This window comes from Vipera berus (genome assembly GCF_964194415.1).
Source record: "Vipera berus genome assembly, chromosome: 2".
Classification (NCBI taxonomy): domain Eukaryota; kingdom Metazoa; phylum Chordata; class Lepidosauria; order Squamata; family Viperidae; genus Vipera; species Vipera berus.
The window spans coordinates 283,942,242-283,958,736 of NC_138203.1; the positions used below are offsets into that span (position 1 = coordinate 283,942,242).

The 16,495-nt window shown below is 43.2% G+C and overlaps 1 pseudogene across 1 annotated transcript; it reads right to left on the bottom strand.

Annotated features, from left to right (window-relative positions):
* Nucleotides 1–527: 527 nt before the first annotated feature.
* LOC308663037 lies at nucleotides 528–15,018 on the bottom strand (annotated as a pseudogene). The gene is made up of 6 exons: nucleotides 14,932–15,018; nucleotides 13,402–14,082; nucleotides 9,279–9,405; nucleotides 7,922–7,984; nucleotides 7,642–7,765; nucleotides 528–618 (listed from the first exon to the last, which is right to left on the bottom strand). The product of its transcript is annotated as an uncharacterized misc_RNA (transcript).
* Nucleotides 15,019–16,495: the final 1,477 nt, after the last annotated feature.

Sequence of the window (16,495 nt, forward strand, 5' to 3'; positions counted from 1 at the left end):
GGCTTAATTCATATTTTGCATCTCGCTTTCGATAGCATAGGGAGAGAGATGAAAAGCACAGGTCAAAACAGACAACTGAAGACTTAGTTACTCTGAATGAATTCAAGTTTTGGGGACCAGAAGGATTATTCTGAAGCTCCTTCCATAGATTTATATGGTTTTTTTCCCAGTAAAATTATTTCCACACTCCATGCAGTATATACTATTTCCCAAGTGCATGGATTCTTTATTAGTAAATGTCTTTTAACTTTTAAAGCTTTATCCACACAGCATGCATTTATTTATATGCTCTGTTATGTGTGGATCTTTTTATAAGAATTAAGTTGTCCTTTCTCAGCAAAGTTTTTTCCACATTCTATGCCTTTATATGGTCTCTCCCCTGTATGGATTCTTTCGTGATTAATAAGATGATGTTTCTGAGTAAATTGTTTTCCACTCCATGGACCTGTATGATCTCTCCCCAGTGTGGATTCTTTCATGACAAATAAGACCTCTCCTCCAATGAAAGTTTTTTCCACTCTTTGCTTTTATGTGGTCTCTCCCGTGTGCAGCCTTTTATGAGAATAAAGATGTCCTATCAGAGCAAAGCTCTTTCCACATTCTGTGCACTTATATGGTCTCTCCCCTTTGTGAATTCTTTCATGATCAGTAAGACATCCTTTATGAGCAAAACTTTTTCCATGCTCCAAGCATTTATATGGTGTGGATTATTTTATGAGAATTAATTAATTTATGAGAATTAAGATGTCCTTTCCAAGAAAAGCTCTTTTCCCTCTCCATCCACGTGTATGGTTTGTCCCAAGTGTGGATCCTTTTATGATGGATAAGTTCTGAATTCTGACTAAATCTTTTTCCACACTCCATGCATTTATATGATCTTTCCCCCCATATGTATCTTTTGGTGGAAAATAACTCTCCATTTGTCAATAAAGCTCTTTCCACACTCCATGCATTTATACATTCTCTCTCCTGTGTGGATGCTTTTGTGAGAATTAGGTTTTCCTTTCTGTAAAGCTCTTTCCACACTCCAGCATTTATGCAGTTTATCCGCTTTGTGCATCCTTTGATATTGAGTAAGGTCGCTGCTATCAGAAAAGCTCTTTTCACATTCCAGGCATTAATATGGTCTGCCCCCTGGGTTGATACTTTGATGGGAAGTAACATCACTACATTTTATGAGAATTAGTGTCCTTCCCAAGTTTAGCTTTTCAACACTCCTTGCATGTGCATGATTTCTCCTGTGCAGATCCTTTAACGCAGGGCTTTTCAACCAGTGGTACGGGTACCACCTGTGGTACATTGGCACCTGGCAGGTAGTACGCTACCATCCTAGAAAAGGGGTAGTGGGGGAGGGGAATGAGCTGAACTGGTGGTAGCACCACACAAGCCTGAGCAATAGACAGCTGGAGCTACAAGGCTATCAGGGCTGAGCGGACACGCCAGGATCAGCGCTTCTTCAGGGCTGTCAGGGCTCAGCGGAAGCACCAGGATCAGCGCCAGGCTCCAGCTGGAGGTCAGCGCTGATCCTGGCGCTTCTGAGCCCAGATTAGCTGGAATGTTGCAGCATCTCCAGGGTCTTGTGATTTACATTCAGATGCTTGGCAACTGATTCATATTTATGACGGTCACAGTGTCCCAGGATCATGTTAAGTACCAAAACCTGCTGCAAGTACCCAGCAGATGGTGTGGGGGAAATAAAAACCAAACACCACCCCACCCCCGCTGCCAATCCTCAACAGAAATGCTCACAACAATGAAAACCTCAGACAGGAGGAAGAGCGCCACCAGGCGGGCAGGCAGGTGTCTTGCTTGGCTGTAGCTTGGGAGGCACTTTTTTCAGTGCCATTGTAACTTCAAACAGTCACTAAACGAACTGTTGTAAGTCGAGGACTACCTGTACTTCAGCACTTTTTCCTTTTTTTTTTTTTGGTCATCGCATTTTTGACACCTTGCTAGGTGACTGGTGGTACTCGGATGTTGCCATATCCTGAAAGCGGTACAATGGGTGAAAAGGTTGAAAAGCCCTGCTTTAACGGTGAGTCAGATAAGAGTTTCTACTAGAGCAGGGCTTTTCAACCTTTTCACCCACTGTACCACTTTTAGGATATGGCAACATCCGAGTACCACCAGTCACCTAGCAAGGTGTCAAAAATTGATGACACCCCCCCCAAAGGGAAAAAGTGATGTACAGGTAGTCCCCGACTTCCAACAGTTCGCTCAGTGACTGTTCAAAATTACAATGGCACTGAAAAAAGTGCCCCCCAAGCCACAGCCGAGCAAGACACCTGCCTGCCCGCCCAGCAGCTCTTCCTCCTGTCTGAGGTTTTCATTGTTTTTTTTATTTAAAAAGTTTTACAATACATTTTAACTTTAATCCCCCCTCCCCCACCCCCACCCAACCCTCCCTATCCCTTCCCCCCATTCCCTCCTCCCCCCCCCCGACTTCCCAGAGCTAAATACAGGGTATAAAATCAAAAAACAAACATAAGCACCCCTATGTTATCAGCAATAAACTATTAGTTCTATCTCCCTCTAGCTCATGTAAAATGAATACAAACAATATTAATATTACAAATAAAGTAAAAAAGAAAAAGAGAAAAACAAAAAAGAGCTTTACTCAGAATAGATTTTCTTAATCCCAGTCCTTATTCATATTAATTTCAAAGAAAAAAAATAAACAAATTCTCAGTTACGCGCCAAAAGCGCCTATCTATTAACCTTAATAATCTCCAACCAAACTAAACCATAATCAAAAATAATTCTTGCATGTATCACACCAAATGTGTTCAACACACACTTTTAGTCCATAACCCTAATATACTTTTCTAACAAGCAAATAACATCCATCTTAAATTGTGTTAAATATTAAAAAAAAACTTTCTTTCTCCTCTATGATAAATTTAATCCATTAAGATACTAATTTAAAAATTTAATCAGCAATCTTAACGCCCCAAAACTTTTGGAGCACGTCTGTCATGACCCCCAAAACTTCTTTGGACCGCGCCCCTCCCACATCTTCACTGTAAATACACTTTGGAGATTCCATAACTATCTGCTGGTCTTGCTCTTGCTCTCGTCTCGCTCTTCTTAAGGCGGCACGCGTCTTCCTCTGGCCTCCTGCAACATCCAATGAAACTGTATCTTGATCCCCTCCAACACCATTGTCCTCTATCTGTCTGTCTGCAACATCTTGAAGCTTTCCCTCGCCGTATCCCTTAACAGCTTCCAAAAATGATAGGGGGGTTGCTTTTAACACATTGCTATAAAAATCACGTGCCTGGGCCACAGTAACCAGACGATGTCTTTTACCTTCATGCGTCACCACCAGTCCAACTGGAATCTCCCATCTAAACTTAATATCACATTTCTTAAGTTCCTGTACTAAAAATGCAAAATCTTTCCTTCTTAAAATCTTCGGAGGAATCTCTTTTAAAACCAAGACTTCTTGCTCAGCCACTACCAGTTTAGTATCATAGGCAGCTTGAATAACTTCATCTCTAATTACTCTCTTTGTAAAATAGACCACCACATCTCTGGGTAACTTCCTTTGTCTTGCAATCCATGAATTTACACGAAAAATTTTGTCCATATTTCCCTCAATTTCAGATGCTGGCTGGCCCAATACCCCTTCCAGAGCCTCAGAAATCAGCTGCTTTAAATCTTCTTTACAGTTCTCCTTTAAACCCCTGATTCTAATAGCATACTGCATCTGATGATACTGAGCAAGGCTCAATTCTCCGTCCATTTTATCCCTTATATTTTCATTTTCTGATACCTTTGCTTCTAATATAGAGTTCTTTTGACTGAGATCCTTCACTTTTTCATCCAGCTGTTGCACACATTCAGCTACAGATTCAATCATAGACAACATGTCCACCCTCATTGCTCTAAACTTCTCTTCCATCTTCTTCTCCAGTTTCTCCTCCAACTTTTTCAGCTTTTCATCCATCATGTCAGACATCAATTGTGAATGCTTTCCAAGAGCATCTTGTAAATCCTTAAGCGTCAATGCCGGAGGAGGTGCAGGAGGAAGCAAAGCTTGCAATGAGGTCTGTTGCACCAAGGAAGACCCCGCACTCCGAAGAGCTTTAGAAGTTTTAGCCGCCATCTTCCCCCACTTTCACTTATTGCGCACTTTCACTTTAAAGCTATAAAATCCATTGAGCTAGAGAGTAAAGATAAGAGTCCACATCACCTTGACCTCCTGTACCGCTCTGCCTGCATCTTGATAATCAAAAGTATTTCCTTTTGGCAGGGGTGGTTGCTAACGCCTGGCTCTGCTCCATAAATCCCGGAGCAGGGGCGCTGCACAGCTAGGAGCAACCCAGGCTTCGGGGGGGCTCAATCCTTCAGCCGCCCAAACTCTCAGCTCAGGCGGCCCCGGAGAGCTCAACCCCTACCTGGGGCCTCACCCCCTCCTCTTCTCCCGAGGAGGGGGCTTCAAATCCATCTAAACAGCTGATCGGCGCTGTTTACGATGGAAAAACACAGCTGCGGAGCGGGCAGCCCGAAGACGGCTGTCTTCGGCGTTGCGTCGCCACCGGACGTTCTGAGGTTTTCATTGTTTTGAGCATTTCTATTGAGGATTGGCAGCGTTTCAGCCTTCAACTATGGCTCCCAGTCCTCCAGCATTTGCAGAGAGAGACAGAGAGGCACTCTCTCTCTCTCCATGCCGGCTTGCCCCCTAGCAGGGCTCCTGATTGGCCCTGCGCCCGCTCCTCTCCCATCGCCCTTTGCAGGAAGTGAAGCGCCCGGGGAAGGAGCCGCGGAGGTGGGCGGCCAGGCGGGCAGCGAGTTCCCTCCAAAGAGTTTCCTCCAGGCTCTGCCCCCACCCAACGCCTCCCTCTGCGCGTCTCCGATAAGGAGCAAGGCCCCTTGCATCTTCTGAGGCAGCCAAAGCCCACGTGGGAAAGAACGATCTTTATGGAAACAAAATAAGCCCAATTTCGGGACTTTAAGGGCAACTGCAATGGAAGCGTGACTGTGTCTGATACCTCCCTATCTTGGACTTCAGAAAGCAGTTTTCCTAAACAGAGTGCCTGGTAGCAAGAGGAAATAATGGGGAAAGGAGACGAGGTGGGGTGGAAGAGTTGGACTTGTTGAAAGCACAATTGCTCGGAGAATGGAGGAGAAAAGAAGAGAAGAAGTGACCCAAAAAATCTTAGGGAAGAACTGGGAAAACAAAAAAGTGACAAAAGAAGCCCAGAACTGTGAACTGCTGAGAATGAATCGAGGTTGGTGGAGGAATAAAAAGAACTTCTTCAAATATGATCAAGTTAAAAGAAAAAAAAACAAGGAAGGAAGGAAAGAAGAAAGGTAGGGACAGTGGGAGGGAAGGAAGAAAGGAAGGGAAGAAGAAAGGTAGGGATATTTGCCCTTCAGCGTATAAACAGTAACATGCCTATTGAAAAGTTTGGTTTCCCTCCTGCCCAATAGTAACCCATGGATTTCCACCCCCCACACCCCCACACACACAGGCACCCTGCAACCTGAGGGAGGGAGGGACAAAGGAGGAGAAAAGAAAGGAAGGAAAGGACAATGGGAGAGAGGAAGGAGGGCACCCACCCGTCCCACACCCCTCCACCAGAGACCCTTGGATTCCCCCCACACAGGCACCCTGCAACCTGAGTGATGAGCTACCCGCCCCCCCAGCCATTGACTTCACTTGTCAAAAAGTTGCAAAAGGTGATCACATGACCCTGGGACACTGTGACCATCATAAGCATGAATCAGTTGCCAAGCATCCGAATGTAAATCACATGACCCTGGGGATGCTGCAACAGTCATAAGTGTAAAAAATGGTCATTAAGTCACTTTTTCAGTGCCATCGTAACTTCAAACGGTCACTAAGCAAATTGTTGTAAATCAAGGACTACCTGTATTTTATTTTTTCCTTTTTTTCGGTCAAGTTTTTGACACTTTGCTGGGCGACTGGTGGTACTCGGACATTGCCTTATCCTAAAAGTGGTACAATGGGTGAAAAGGTTGAAAAGCCCTGCTCTTAGAGACGTGGATGTATTCCTGGGAGAGATGGAAGGGCCGGGTGAGACATGGATGGTGCTGCAAATCTTTATAAAAAGAGCCCAAGGCAGCCATACAGGGACTACGTTTATTTAGTATTAAATATGCAATCGGTTCATGCTGTGGGGATTCCTTCAGGCCACTTTTATTTGTCCTGTTGTCTGTATTACTGTGGTGGGACTCAATGAAGGACCCCCAAAGGTGATTTTTCAAGACAACCGGACTTTGATTTTCCTCTTCAGTTCTCAGCTTCTTGGATGAGAAGTGAAACGCCTTCAAGCAAAAACAAAATCTAGTTTTCTTTTGAAAAAAACTCCTTTGGGACAACCACGACCTGGATCAGGACTCCTCAACTCTTCCTCTCTGGGAGGGGATGCCAAGAATTAAGCCTTTCGGAACCAGGCCACAGAAGTGCCGGTAGAGAGTGCATGTGTATCTTGCACATCCCCACTTATGCAAGGAACAGGCAAATGCACAGATGCTTCCACAAAGGGAAATTCTGCCCTGGATGACTGAGAATCTCCATAGATTCAGTAAAGGAATCCCCCATTTTCTAAAGAGTACAATCTTCCCTACATCTTTTCTTTTTTATAACTCTCTTCTGTTCTGTTCTGTCTTGGATTTTTGTTCAGCTTTTCTGCTTGATCTTTCCTACCTAGTGGATTTTGAAGAGCTGATCTGGTTTCAAGGGTCTGCACTACCTTAAAAAACTGAGAAATTGACTTCCTGAAGTGGGTTTGTCCTCCTAGCTGGACTCAAATGTGGGGTTCAGTATTGCTAACCACGACAGGGTGATAGTGAAAAAAGAATACACAATAGCAGACTGTAGCATTATGTAAGAGTTTATTAGTAAGGTTCCAAGTCTGTAAGAGTATAGAGTTTCTTCTCCAAAATGCATTGGGGAGCTCAAGTAGTAACAATTGCCTTGGCAACTGTTCAAAAACGGGTTGTCTTTCTGGGGATGATCTCTCTCCTACTTCTGGTCGAAAGATAATAAAGGGAAAGGAGAACACTTATTCAGATAAATTTTAAGAGGACAGAAAAGAACAAGACCACCATTTTGTGGGAATTAACATAACTGCAGATGAAAATGCTTTCTAATTTGATAAATGCATGTCAATCCTGTTTTATATATAGTTTTTAGGTAAATTATGAGGGAAATCAAGGAAGCCATCAATCTTCTGGTTGGAAATGATAGTGAAATGGTGATGGGCAAAAAGCTGGAAACTGAAGAGCTTAATTCTTATTTTGCATCCCTGTTTTCACAGCATTGGGAGAGGGGAGAGAAATGCAAGTCAAAATAGGCAACAGAAATCCTGGCTGCTTTGAATGAAGAGTTTCTACTAGAGGTCTTTCCCCTTTGTCCATTTAGGTTTCTTCCCTACGTGGATCCTTTTATGAGTAAAATGTTCTTTCCCAGGAAAAATTATATCCTCACTCCTTGCAACATATGGATTTTCCCGAGAGTGGATTCTTTCATGAGTAAATCTCTTGTGATTGTTAAAGCTTTTTCCACACTACATGCCTTTATATGGTCTCTCTTCTCTGTGGAGCCTTTTATGAGCATTAAGCTGTGCTGTTTGAGCAAAGCTGTTTCCACATTCTGTACATTAAAATGATTTCTCCCCTGTATGGATTCTTTCATGACTAATAAGAACACTTTTCTGAGTAAACGCTTTTCCACACTGTATACATTTATATGGTCTCTCCCCAGTGTGGATCCTCTTATGAAAATTAAGTTTTCCTTTCTGAGCAAAGCACTTTCCACATTCTGTGCATTTATGTGGTCTCTCCCCTGTATGGATTCTTTCATGATTAATAAGAGCACTTTTCTGAGTAAATTGCTTTCCACATTCCATGCACTTGTATGGTCTCTCCCCAGTGTGAATCCTTTCATGACGAATAAGATCTCTGTTCCAGTTAAAGCTTTTTCCACATTCCAAGCATTTATACGGTCTCTCCACTGAGTGGGTCCTTTTATGAGAATAAAGATGACCTGTCCTAGCAAACGTCTTTCCACAGTCTGTGCATTTATATGGTTTATCTCCTGTGTGAATTCTTTTGTGACCAGTAAGACATCCTTTGCTGACAAAACTCTTTCCACACTCCAAGCATTTATATGGTCTCTCCCCTGTGTGGATCCTTTCATGAACAGTAAGATGTCTTTTCTGAGTAAAGTCTTTTCCACACACTATGCATCTATATGGTCGCTCCCCAGTATGGATCCGCCTATGACGAATAAGTTGTGAGTTCCAACAAAAGCTTTTTCCACACTCTATGCATTTATATGGTTTTTCCCCTATGTGTATCCTTTGATGGAAAATAGCGTTCCAATTGTCAATAAACCTGTTTCCATACTCCATGCATTTATATGGTCTCTCAGCTGTGTGGATCCTCTGATGCCAATGAAAATTACTTTTGCTACTGAAGCTCTTTCCGGACTGCATGCATAGTTTCATCTTTTTGCTTAGGTTGAAATCTGTCTCATATTTTACAAAGTTATGTGGTTTATGTTTCCTATACAGTATTTTAGGTAAAGTAAAAGAGAAGGAATGACTCTTTGCAGACATTGCTCTTTCCAATGTCAATAATCTCAGCTGTTTTTCTTTCTCATTCACCAGCCCATCACCATCACCTGCTTGTAGAAAAAAGAAAAATTAGAAATTATCATTAGAATTTACATTAATGGCAAGGGGGGGGGTCCTTCCCAAATCAAAAATATGCCCATTTTATCATCACATTTGGCACCAGCTATGTGTCAAGCTAAGAGATGGTGGGCACAAATTGTTATCTAAGAGACTCTAATAGTATCCAAGGATTTTTTTCAGCCCTGAACCAGATTAAGAGTTTACTATTGATAGGTCAATCACACAAGGGAGTTCCATGGAACATCTAAGGCCTTTCCCAAAGCCATGGGGAACATTTTTGCCAAGGCCTCAGTTCTAGAAGAGTGGCTATAGTGACAACCTTGGACAAAATTGTCTCTGCTGGCTTGTGCTCTAGGGGAGGCCTTGGCAGTTGAAGGGAATCAAAGATAAGTGTACAGGGCTCTTTGCGACCATGGCTCCTCCACTGGATATTAGCTATACAGGAAACATTCTGACCCTAATTTTCCTGAGATTAGGAAAAGTTAAAAAGATGGTGGCAAGTAGAGTTCTAACCACCTTAAGCAATTGAGTGCAGATATCTTCCCTGTTTACTTCCCACTTAAAACACTTTTCCCAATAAATGGAATCTAGAGCAAAGAGGGTCCTTACCCAGAGAAACCATATTTCTAAAAAGCTCCAGCATGACTTCTCTGCACAAGGCTTTCTGGTCAGAATCCAGCAGTGCCCACTCCTCTTCTGTAAAGTCCACAGCCACCTCCTCAAAGGGAACAGAGTCCTAGAAAGAGAAAGAAAATCTTCTCCAGCAGACAGTCCTCTCTCTCTCTCTCTCTCTTTTTTTTACTTCCAAAAGAGAAAACAGAGCTTTACAAGAGACCAAATGGGCAGATCCACATAGTCCTCATGGCTGTGAATATCTTGGAAAACAGGACAAACTACTAGGAAGTTCTTACTTGGCCTATTTCAAAATATTGAAAATGAGCCTGGAAATCTCAGATCATTTGACAAACACCCTTATTTTTACAAGCAATTAGTGCTGACATAGCGGGTTTTATACAGAAAATCTGTCCTTCGTGTGATTCGTTTTTAAGTGGATATTTTGGCCTATTTTTGAAACAATTTTTTTTTATAATTTCTCGTCTTGCTTAACGGCCTTTATTTTTAAAACTGGTTGTCCCAAACTTTTTTGAAAAATATTCCAACATATCAATTTCACTTCCTAATACAATTCTTCTGAATTGTCCGTCATGTGCCTCCCCAGAACAATCCTGAAGTTTGAATCAGTGAGACTCACTGGGTCATTTTCTCACAAGAAACCTAGGCTTACCGGGCAAGTTGGCCCTACTTAGTCTTAGTAGACAATCACTTCAATATGAGCCAGCAGTGTGCTGCAGCTGCCAAAAAAGCCAACACAGTGCTAGGCTGCATTAACAGAGGGATAGAATCAAGATCAAGTGAAGTACTAACACCACTTTACAATGCTTTGGTAAGGCCACACCTGGAATACTGCATCCAGTTTTGGTCACCACGATGTAAAAAAGATGTCGAGACTCTAGAAAGGGTACAGAGAAGAGCAACAAAGATGATTAGGGGGCTGGAGGCTAAAACATATAGGGAACGGTTGCTGGAATTGGGTATAAAAATTTAATAAATAAATAAATAAATAAATAAATAAATAAATAAATAAATGTGTAGTTTAATGAAGAGAAGGGTGAGGGGTGACATGATAGCAGTGTTCCAATATCTCAGGGGCTACCACAAAAAAGAGGGAGTCAAGCTATTCTCCAAAGCACCTGAAAGCAGGACAAGAAGCAACGGATGGAAACTAGTCAAGGAGAGAAGCAACCTAGAACTAAGGAGAAACTTCCTGACAGTTAGAACAATTAACCAGTGGAACAACCTGCCTCCAGAGGTGGTGAATGCTCCAACACTGGAGGTTTTTAAGAAGAGACTAGACAGCCATTTGCCTGAAATGGTATAGGGTTTCCTGCCTGAGCAGGGGGTTGGACTAGATGACCTCCAAGGCCCCTTCCAACCTTATTATTATATTATATTATATTATATTATATTATATTATATTATATTATATTATATTATATTATATTATATTATATTATATTATATTATATTATATTATATTATATTATATTATATTATAATATTATATTATTATACTTGGATCCTCGAGAAAACCTCTTTAGGACTGGATTGATCCCCTCTTTCCTGAAGCTCTGCTGAGATATCATCCATGAACAGCTCCTGCAACTAAAAGAACAGGCTGGTTTATCATCCACTTTCAAATGAAGATAAAGTGAGATGATTGGGGGACTGGAGGCTAAAACATATAGGGAACAGTTGCTGGAATTGGGTATGTGTAGTTTAATGAAGAGAAGGGTGAGGGGTGACATGATAGCAGTGTTCCAATATCTCAGGGGCTGCCACAAAGAAGAGGGAGCCAGGCTGTTCTCCAGAGCACCTGAGAGCAGGACAAGAAGCAATGGATGGAAACTAGTCAAGGAGAGAAGCAACCTAGAACTAAGGAGAAATTTCCTGACAGTTAGAACAATTAATCAGTGGAACAACCTGCCTCCAGAAGTGGTGAATGCTCCAACACTGGAAGTTTTTAAGAAGAGACTGGACAGCCATTTGTCTGAAATGGTATAGGGTTTCCTGCTTTAGCAGGTGGTTGGACTAGATGACCTCCAAGGTCCCTTCCAACATTTTATTATTATTATTATTATTATTATTATTATTATTATTATTATTATTATTATTATTATTATTATTCTGTATGACTAACCTGGGAACTCCTGTTCTGTGGATGGCTGCTATTTCTTGATTAATGCTAGCCACTTTTGTGAAACACTTCATTTTTTATTTTGTATTTTACTCCGATCAGGAACTAAGTGTTCATTTCCTTCTCTTCACTTGACAGGTATAAGATAATCTTTGTCATTTTTTACTATGGGCACAATGACACACATCAAAAATGAAATTCAGTTGCCCGCTCTCAAAGTGAAACACATACATGACACACACCTAAAACATACTATATACAACATATGTATAGACCCACAGCCCTATATATACATAACAATAAAATATTAAATACTGTCCATCTTGAATATATAACGGAAGGAGGAAGCCTGAGAGTTCACAAAGTTAATGCTGTATGAAATGAAACTATGGCTGAATCTGGATGTTCTGCTACGGATATCATGAAGCCTCCTCCCAGAAGGTAACAAAGAAAACAGGTTGTGAAGAGGATGTGTAGTGTCCCAGATAATCTTACAGACCCTGGTCAAGCAATGCTTCTGTGCTATGTCCTGGATGGGAAGGAGGGAACTGCCAATGATCTTTTCGGCCATCCTCACCACTCTCTGCACTGCCTTCCTGTCTGAAGCAGTGATGACTTTTCCTGTTTGTAGATATAGTTAAGCCTCTTCTATCTCTTACTTCAGAACTACTTTGCTTTATATTTGGGGACCTTTGTTGAGGGATAGGATGATTCTCCCCTTCCTTTTGTGGAGGCTTCTCCGTGCCTCTTGCAGTGTGGGACTACATCAGCTTGGTAGTTCAGGGAGAGACTTTGGGATGAAAACAGATGCCTTCAGGGGTAAAATGCACCCCTTGAAAACACTGTGATTGTCATTAAAAGGCAATTTCAATACTTCATTATTTCTCACCTTAAATTCCCAATCACAGTTAATTTTTAGTTATAGATCTTTTAAGATAATTCTGACTATCCAGAAAAGAAGAGCTGATCCAGAGAATTTCTCTTGGAATGTCTGGGAAGCAAATCATGCCCACCCTTCACACATTCTGCCTTCTGCAATTCAAAGGCACAAATCAGAATAGGATCAAAGTGCCGTGGGAAACAACAAATGTACAAACAACACTCCTCCTAATTTTACCACAACCTGAGATCTCTTTTATCTTGAGATCTGTGTGATGAAATAAGTAGACTTTTTCCCCCCATGATCACCACTTTCAGTGAAAAAAGGCTAAACCACGTCTCAGCAGGGTGACTTGAACCACAGTCATTTCTGTCCTGAGGGCTAACCAGATGCTTGCCCTAATTTCTTAATGTCTGTGATTGCTTACTAAGTCAGCTACATACATCAACATCCCATGGGATTTTTTTTTCTAGCAGTATGGAAACCGAAGCATTTGCCTCAAGATGAAATGAGCCCCAAAAGATTAGGAGCGGCTGAAAACCTTGCACTGATTTCTTCTTCATACCTGTAATTTCTTACAGAGGCTGCTAAATCCATTAGCGTCCCCCCCATCCCTCCGGATGAAATTCTCTCTCACCTGCCGGCCCTCTCCGGGAGGGTGGGGGGGGGAGGGCGGCAGGTGAGAGAGATAAATATCCAGTTTATATAGTATACAATCAGCCATTCATGTTCAAGAAGCACAAGAATGAATATAAGCTCTATCTTTATTGTAAGAGCACATTAATAAAATCTTGCAATTCTGAAAGCATTTTTCCGATCCTCTCCTTGGACTCTCTGGAAAACTAGGAAGGGTTTTTATGAAATTTCATACCCCCCTCCACCATCACCATGTGGGAATTGAGATATCTTTTGCGTTATGGCCACATTATGTCCAGTCCATGAAAAACTATGTGGGAAGTTAAAAATGTGGGAATAATGTCCCACAAAGTTATTCCCACAGACTATATTACACCCTGCCAACACGTGTTCTCTAGATGCCTTTTCTTTCTAACTGTAAAGAAAACAGAGGCGTAAAAGAGGCTGAAATTGCCTCTCACCTGCCGGCCCTCTCCGGGCGGCTCCCGGGGGGCGGAGAAGGGCGGCGGGCCGAGCAGGAAGCCCTCGGCCAGGGCCACCGCCTGGGCGCAGCACTCCGCCCCGCACTCCCGCAGCCAGCCCGCCAACTCCGGGGGCAGCAGGGCCAGCAGCTGCTCCAGCACCACCCGGTCCAGCATCTAGGCTTTGCCGCTCCGCTCGGGCCGCAGCCACCCGCGGCACAGCCGGTGCAGGCGGCTGCAAAGCGCCCGGGGCCCCTCGTCCTCCCGGGGGCGGCAGCTGCGGAACCACCGGCGCTCGGCCTCGGAGTTGCGGGGCTCCTCAGGAAGGCCTCTCGAGCTGCCGCTTTCCCCGGACTCCCCTCCGCCTCCCGCTTGAAGGACCGCGGGGGCCGCTGCTGCTCCCGCCCACGGAGACCCTCGCGCCTCCATTCGGTCTCCCGTTTCGGCGCAATCCGAACGGGGGAAGCTGCCTTTGAGGCGGCCCTCGGCCACGGCGGACCCTCCCCCGGCCGCTCCTCCCCTTCGCCCCCGCCCCTCTCCCGGTTTCAGGGGGGGCGAGAAGGGGCGGGGCTCCGCTTTCTCAGAGCTTCTGAGGCGGAGAAGAGCAGCTGCAAGTCGCTCCCGCCTCAGGCTCCCGCGCCCTCCTATCCCCTCAGAATCTCGGTCAGAAAGGGCTGCTTCCTACAGAGGCAAAACCCTAGAAGCCCCCTTCGTTTACTGCTCTTGGCTAGAGCGTCTTCTAACACAACCATCGCTTGACACATCCTCTGCTCGGTATTGAGGGCCGGCAAAGGTCTCCTGCGCATTCCGTTTGCAGACGCTCAAAAATCTGTAGAAGTCGGTTAGGCTTGCGTGCCGGGAATGATGGGCACGGAGGAGATAGAGCAGGGCTGGAATGAGCAAAACGCCTTTGAATGGAATTTGGTTTGATTCCTGGGATTTCTCTTTACTCCCCGCCATTTATATACTATATAATTATAGTTATATAAATGTTACATATAAATAAGTAATAACCGTTTTGGGGATTCCTTCAAACCAAGTTGGCCCTCTCTGTTGTCCGTATTAACAGTTAACACTCAATGAAGGAACCCCTTTTTTCTGCAGCCTGCACATCTGCCCTTTTTTTTAGTTTCTATTTCTGCTGGGTTGAAATCTTGATTTTTTTCTGCTTGATCTTTCTTAGCTTCTTGAAGAGTTGATGCGGTTTCAAGGGGCTGCGCTACTTAAAAAAGTTGTCTGCCTAAAGTGGGTTTGTCTCCGTATCAGTTTCTTTTCCAAAATGTGTTGGGAAACTCAAAAGTGGTCAGGAATAATTGCCCTGGCAACTGCCCCAAAAGGGGTTGCCTTCTTGGGGCTAATGTCACTGGATTACGTATACATGTAATTGGGGCACTGAGTAATGACATCACATATACAGGTAGCCCTCGACTTACGACCACAATTGAGCCCAAAACCTATGTGAGAAGTTTAAGTGAGTTTTGCCCAGTTTATGACTTTTCTTGCCACATTTAAGTTAGGCATGTCACTCACGTGTTGCAACTTTTTCCCCATTGCTGGCATTGAGGTAGGTGCGGTTTTGATGTGACGCATCTGGCCCATGGGACAGCAGTTTGTCATGCCTGGTTTAAGTGAATTGTTGCAGTTGCTAAGTTAGTAACAGGGTTGTTAAGTGAATTTGGCTTCTCCATTGACTATGCTCGTCAGAAGATCCCAAAAGATCACTTAACCCCTGGACACTGCAACTGTCATATAGACAAACCAGTTGCCATCTGAATGTAAATCACATGACAATGGTGATGGTGCAATGGTCATAAGTGCCGTTTCAGTGCCGTTTAACTTTGAACGGTCACTAAACAAATGGTTGTAAGTCAAGGACTACCTGTAGTTGCTCGGAGTTGGACAGCATATAAATTTAATCAGTATTACTTGTTTGGAACCAACGACATAGTGCACAGGTGTCAAACTCAATTGCATCATATGATGTATTGTGACATTCTTTTGCCTTTGTGGAGCCGGGGTGGCATGGCCTTTGTGTGACGCATCCAGCCTGCAGGCCGCCAGTTTGACACCCCTGACATAGTGTGTTATTCAAAAGAATAGTACAAAATGTTTGTAGGTGGCATATGACACCAGTAATATTAGCGAAAATGTTTAAAAATACTTCTAATAATTGTTGGAAATGTATACAAAGGCCAGGTACTTATTATATTTGGTGGACATGCCCCAAAGTAAAAAGGGTTGGGGTTAAGATACATATATGGTTGGAAAAAATGACTAAAAACTGAATTTAAACCAGAACTGTTTTTGTTAGGACTATTAGGAGCTAACTGTGAGGAGAGCAAATATTTAATATTACATGTATTAACAGCAGCGAGAATTGCATTTGCCCAATATTGGAAAAATGAAAACTTACCAACTGAAGAAGAAAATTTTAGAATGTGCAGAAAATCAAGAAAATTTTAGAATGTGCAGAAATGGATAGATTGACTTTAGAGATTAAAGAGAAAGATTCAAGTTTACATTAGAACATGGGATAATTTCTATCAATGGTTAGGAAAACGAACTAGTGAGAAAGGAATGTGATATGTTATTTTGAATACATACTAGTAAGGAGGTTATAAATTAATACTGTCTATGATAACCAAAAAAGGGACGCGGTGGCTCAGTGGGTTAGGACGCTGAGCTTGTCGATCAGAAGGTCGGCAGTTTGGCGGGTCGAATCCCGAGTGCCGCGTAACAGAGTGAGCGCCTGTTACTCGTCCCAGCTTCTGCCAACCTAGCAGTTCGAAAGCACGTAAAAATGCAAGTAGAAAAATAGGGACCACTACGGTGGGAAGGTAACAGCGTTCCGTGCGCCTCTGGCGTCTAGTCATGCCGGCCACATGACCACGGAGACGTCCTCGGACAAGCGCTGGCTCTTCGGCTTTGAAACGGAGATGAGCACCGGCCCCTAGAGTCGGAAACGACTAGCACGCATGTGCGGGGGAACCTTTACCTTTATTATGATAACCAATTATATTTACTACTGTTATTATATTAATTATTGTTAGCTAAACATATGTACCCAATGTTCTGTTTGCTAAATATTGAAAAT